This window comes from Leptonychotes weddellii, chromosome 10 (assembly GCF_054177405.1).
Source record: "Leptonychotes weddellii isolate Sample4059 chromosome 10, ASM5417740v2, whole genome shotgun sequence".
Lineage (NCBI taxonomy): Eukaryota > Metazoa > Chordata > Mammalia > Carnivora > Phocidae > Leptonychotes > Leptonychotes weddellii.
The window spans coordinates 6,652,154-6,658,597 of record NC_138378.1 but is presented as its reverse complement, the minus strand read 5'-3'; positions in this window follow the sequence as shown (position 1 = coordinate 6,658,597).

Here is a 6,444-nt window from a genome sequence, read left to right as displayed (position 1 = left end):
TGAGGATACACCATCAAGGCATTGAACAAAAGAGACCTCATCCTTTGTTTTGTTGGTATTTAGAGTCTGGTGGAGGTAAGTCTTCATGTAATCAACCAAGTATTTGGTGAATATCTACCATGAGCCAAACTCTATTCTATATCCTGGAGATAGAGCCAACTATGAAAAAAGGAAGGGAAAGTAACCAAGCTGATCATTAAGGATGTAGACAGATGGGTGAGATCTAGAACAGATGTGCCCAGAAGATGACTAGCATAGTGTCATAGAGCATGACTGAATGTCCATGGAGACCAGAAGTCAGGTAAGCCTCACAGAAGTAATGACAGTTGATCTGACATCTGCCTGGCAACAGTGTATCAGCCATGAAAAGTCCTGGGCATGGAGGATTCCAGGCTGATTAAACATTCAACAAATAATTAAATATAATTGTTTAATTACCATTATCCTAAGCACCATACTGATTTTTATAACCGGCATTTCTCCCTCTTTGAATTCATATTATTTTCATCTCTTCTTCCTAAATTTCTAGGTTCTGAAATCACACAAATGAAAAAACTCTACCAGATTTCCCCCTACACAAAGAATGTTTCCCATGTGGTTGGCAACTTTTGAGAGCTCTCCCTCCTAATTCAGGATAGTTACTGACAGCCTTCCAGGGATAAGGCTTGATTTTTACTTCTGCCTTGGGGCAAGAGATACTGCTTTTGGCAAAGCTAGTTTTAAATTTCTCTAGACTCAAGATACCAAGAAGAAGTGGAATAGCAAATAACAGAAAAACATTCAGCAACTGACAATCGTTTCAAAAAAAAATTAAAAGCTATGCTAAATGGATCATAACATGCTCAAATACATGAAAAAATTACTTCAAAACACAGCTGGGGAAAGATGTTTGTTTTTATTAAAAGTTGCTCAAAGACATCATCATAATGACAGATTCTTTAAACATCTACAAACACAAAGGCCTGGAAAATAACTCTTCGTTGATTTTTTTAACCTGCTGTATTTCATGTATTCTGAAAGCTATTGGTACTCTTAACAAGGGCTTCCTCATATCTGCTGGATTTTATGAATGATCATTTTCTGCTGAGTCAATCTGGGAAAATCCCTTTTGCTGAGATAGTCCCTAATGGCCACTTTTATAGTCTTCTTACTTGTTTTATTACTCAAGAGGACTTCCAGTTTCTCCAGTCAGTCTAAGCACAGAGGATCTGAACAACAAAAATACCCATCATTGGATTTTCCTGCTAGTCAATATGGATTTTTTTAGATCTTAGAGTTCGAAGAGATTTTCTGGTTCATGTCCTGAGAGCCAGATCATGCAGACACAACATCCATAGATTGTTGCTTCGTGAGGAACAAAACTCTACCTTCTGGTCTTTTGCTTGCATCCATCGTGGCTCCATCCAAAACCCCCCATGTAGAATTCAGACCTTCTAGTCTCTATGCTTAGGTGTGCCTGAGTGGCGGATTGAAATGATCACAAATGGGACTTAGATCAAATTTTCTGAATATAGAATCCGAGACAGATCCTGATTCATTGAGGGGGTGTTCTCAGGAGAAAATAACAAGGATGTGAAGGAAGCAGGATAGGGCAGAAGGGAAAGGTAAGTAACAGTAGATGTAGTTTTAGATGTTGTCTTGCCCCAGTTTGACCCCACAGGAAACCCTGGAAGCATAAGTAGCGCCACAAAGCAATCTCAGCTTGAGAAAAGAGACCTTTTACCACTGTAACCCTTGGTCATTAGCAGTGGGCCATCCCTGAGGGAAGACGATGACCTGTCAGGTATTTCCAGGTGAGGTGGTTCCTGTCAGGCCCAGGGAAGTTCTGAGAAGGGTGTAGCTATGAGCTGTGAGCACCCAAGTGTCCTAGCAACTAGGAGATGGGAGCGTCAGTCTGGCAAAGGGGATCCAAGCAGGGAATCAGCAATGTCTTTTACACAACCACAAAACCTTGCCTTTGTTGTTGTTGTTTCATTTTTCCTGCCATCAGCCATCCTGGGCTGTGAGGCCAGCCACGTTTCCAAAGCCATTTTCCCTTCAGAGTTAACAGTTACCAAGTTGTAACTGATTGATTTTAATTCACTCCTAAAGTGGCTCAGTTAGAGCTGGAAACGCCAAGAAGCTCCAAACAAAAGGCATAATTACCGAGGTCGACAATGTCATTGATGACTTATTGTCTTGGGGGTTGGTCATGATACCTTGAGATGGCATGTTGCTTTTGTCAGCTAAGAGTACATTCAAACAGCATTGCAGAGTTTCCCATCAGGGAACAAAACGTGGTTTCAAAGTTTCATGCTTCAGTTGAGTCCCCTCCCTGCCTAGCCCCTAGGGGAAAGCCATGAGCTACTAAAAGTACTTAGAAAGCAAACCAACGGCAAGAGCTCTGAATGGTGTACAATTAGGTGTAATGCTTAGACCCAAACTTTCAATTCAACTGTGAAAGGCCAATTTAAAGATTTTTTTTTTTTTTGACAGAGAGAGACACAGTGAGAGAGGGAACACAAGCAGGGAGAGTGGGAGAGGGAGAAGCAGGCTTCCCGCGGAGCAGGGAGCCTGATGCGGGACTCGATCCCAGGACCCTGGGATCATGACCTGAGCCGAAGGCAGACGCTTAACGAATGAGCCACCCAGGCGCCCCGTGAAAGGCCAATTTAAGGATGCCTCACCTGGCATCGAATTTAAAAAGTCACTCAATCTTCCAATCTTCTTGAGATAATTAGGGTAGCCACTGTTGATAAACTCCAGAACCCCGAAGAATACAGATTATAAAACAGACCCAACTATGATGCTGGCTACCATGTAATGCATGTTTCTGTATGACTTAGACACTGTCCTAAGAAGATGATGTACCTCATTTAATGATAAAGAAACCCTAGGAAGTACATATTGTTATTCTGGTTTTGTAGATGAATCAACTAAGGCACAAAGCATTCCTATGAAGTGCAGGTTGCTGAACATGCAGTGGACATCTCTGCCCCCCTGCAGAATAACTCTGAAATGAGAGTAAGAACCCAAGTGTGGTAAATGAGATAATCAAGACTTCCAGCATTTTAAACCAACATGGAATAAAATAAAAAGAATTTTGATATAATAAAAAAAATTTTTAGACAAAAATTCATTTATTTTTTTTTTTAATTAGGAACTCCTGCCATAGAAGTATGTGATTAAGTCATGTGAATTTAAGAAGGCTTCCCTGAGATAAAGAGGAAGAGAAAATATTCTAGACAGGGGAGATAGCAGGTACAAAGACCCCGTGGCCAAAGAGAGCATGGTCCATGTGGCTGGCTGGAGCAAGTGAGGGTGGGCCTGAGAGGGTCACAGCTGAGAGGTAGGCAGGAGCCAGACCAGGCAGGACATGTTGCCGTAATAAGGGGATTTTCTTCAATATTATACACAATGAAAACCCACTGAAGCAGTGGGAAAACCATGAATTTCCTTTAACATGAAAGTAAGGGCAGGGGTGCATAATTGCCTGATATTCATTTTGGTGTTTAAAAGAGCCCTCTGGTTTTGGAATGAGTAGTGGATTGGAAAGAAAACAGCATGAAAATACCAATTAACACCTATTGCAAATAAGCAAGGCTGAATGCTGATTGCATTTTGGCCAGGGTGTTGTTGATGGAGATGAACATAAGTTAAAATATTCCAGAAATATTTTGTCAAAAAAAATTGACAGGAATTGGTAATGGATTGAGTGCGCTGGGGTGGGGCGGTGACCCCAAAGGTGATGCTAAAGTTTATTCCTGGTTTCTGACATACAGCTACAAGAATAGTCGTGTCATTTACTGAGGAAAGAAATATTGGATGCTTCTCAAACTCCAACCAATTTTGTTGAGACCGTAAGTTTAGTACTGGATGTGTTGAATTTGAGGTGCCTTTGGGAAACAAATAAACAGGTGAGGACAAGCAGACAGTAGAATAACAAATCTAAAATAGAACTCTGGATTAGAGATGATTATTGAATCCATGAGTATGGATGACATTTACCTAAAAGTTGATAAAGTGAGAGAAAAAGAAACTAGCCTGACTGTTCCAGGTTGTAATGAGTGGGTAGATAGGCCTCAGCAGATAATACTTTTGTGGAACGGAGAATTCATTAATGCATGGAATACATGATAAACTGAGTTTGTAGCTGGGGCAGGATCAGCATCTGGCAAAATTGTCAAATATAGGCTGTTTCTCTTTAACTTCTTGCTTGGAAAAGATCACCAAAGTGAGAGAGCAGAAAATTCGTTTTAGTCCAAAAGCAAAGGAAATATGTTTAACAGAAGACAAAATTGTTTGCCTTCTCTTCTTTCTCTTTTAAAACTTTTTTCCCAAGCTCGTGCTGCAACACAAATTCTCATTGAGCATCAGCACCAGCCCGTCAACCATAGATCAGACACTCCATGTCTAATGATGAACAACCTCTGACCAATCACTTTCCAAGAATCCCAAGACACAGCTGAAGAACATAATTGAAAACTCTAAAGAATGGCTCCGGGGTTACCCATTAGAGCCGAAGAACTAGGGAGTGAGCTTACTAAATTCTCTTTGACTGAGAGCAGGCATGCATCTGAACAAACATGTCATTGGAAATACACAGCAGCCGGAGGCTCCCTGAAAAAGAAAAGAAATCCCAAAAAAAACCACCAAGAGCAACTCTAGCTCAACTTAGTGATTGTGACGAATCCATCACCAGAAAGCTCTGTCAGGTATAAGCTGTCCTTATACGGCTGTCCTTGAGCCACCTTGCCTCTGTCTTACCCCTATCAGCAGAGACACACCAGCTTCCTTCCTCACTTGTTTGCTTTCCTCATTCAAAATAAATAAAGTGGCAAAGTTGCAATTCACTGAAAATAATACTCAGCAGATTAAATCTATTGCACATTTGCTTTCTTCCAGATAAGCTCAAGAATATGGTACTTTTTTATTATTTTATTTTTTGAATAAACATAACAAAAACCTGAAACTGTTTTCTCAGCATGGGCTAAAGCTTACAGATGGAAATCCTAGGTCAAGGGGAGTAAAAACAAGAGTCTGGCCCTGTTGGCCAGTTCAGCCATATTCCACCATATGGAGTGGCTTTCAGGGTGTGCACTAGTGTCTATTAATATGTCCCTGTGGATGACCCTTGAAGCTTTCTCTTCAACCCTGTTCTGTTCCTCAGGAGGCTAATTGGTGTGGAAATCATCACCAAGCTCCCTTGCCTGCCTCCCGACTTGGAGTTGAGTCAGCTAATGAGAGGTGCCTAGCAGATCAGAAATAGAGAAGGAAGTAAGTTTGAAGTATTTATTCCATTTCTCTGGTCTCTGGGTTCCTGTGAGCTGATGCATTCCTCTGTCACAGATCAGTTCCCCCTTCCCCCATGGCCCTCATTGTCTCCAGAGATGGGACTGGCTTCCTCCTATATGATAATAAAGCCCTCTGTTACCAATCCCAAAGTGCTCCACTCTCCCTTGTGGTTTCCCTACACTCAGCCTACATCTTTGTATGAAGTCCCTTTATAAAACTGCATTAGTTCTCTGTGGGTCCCTGCCCCACATGGGGTAACACATACTACAGACAAATCACTCTGGTACACCAAACCAGGGATGGAAAACAAGAAGCTACAGGGACAAAGGAAACTGCATGAGAAGGATGCTGATAGAGAGCAGCTAATTCAAGTTGTAGTCACTGTTAAAGGTAGCTTCCCAATTCACAACATCCTTCCTTCCAGAGCACCAGCCCCCAGTCCACTGGGATGTGTTTTAGGCAGGCATGTCCATATAGTATCCTCCCCAGTCCACCTCTTCCCTATCCAAACTTAGCTAATATGACCAAGGATAGTTACATGACCCAATAAGGGTCAGTCATGTCCTTTTCCTGGAAACTTGGAACGTGGACTGCGAAAGGCCAGCCATTGAGCTGTGAGATTAGTCACAAAAAAAAAATGGAAGAATGAAATAAAGGGACAGAAGGCAGAGATTGAAACCCAAGAGATTGCAATACCTTCCCAAAACTTGGCCCCATCTCTCCCTTGAACAGAGTTATCGCTATATCTTTAAAATAAAACCCTCTTCTGATCCATGAGCATGGAATGTTTTTCCATCTTTTTGTGTCTTCTTCAATTTTTTTCATGAGTGTTCTGTAGTTCCTAGAGTATAGATCCTTTACCTCTTCGGTTAGGTTTATTCCGAGGTATCTTATGGTTTTTGGTGCTATTGTAAATGGAATCGTTTCTCTAATTTCTCTTTCTACAGTTGCATTGTTAGTGTATAAGAAAACAACTGATTTCTGTGCATTGATTTTGTATCCTGCCACATTACTGAATTGCTCTATGAGTTCTAGTAATTTGGGGGTGGAACCTTTGGGGTTTTCCACATAAAGTATCCTGTCATCTGCGAAAAGAGAGTTTGACTTCTTCTTTGCCAATTTGAATACGTTTTATTTCTTTTTGTTGTCTGATTGCTGTTGCTAGGACTT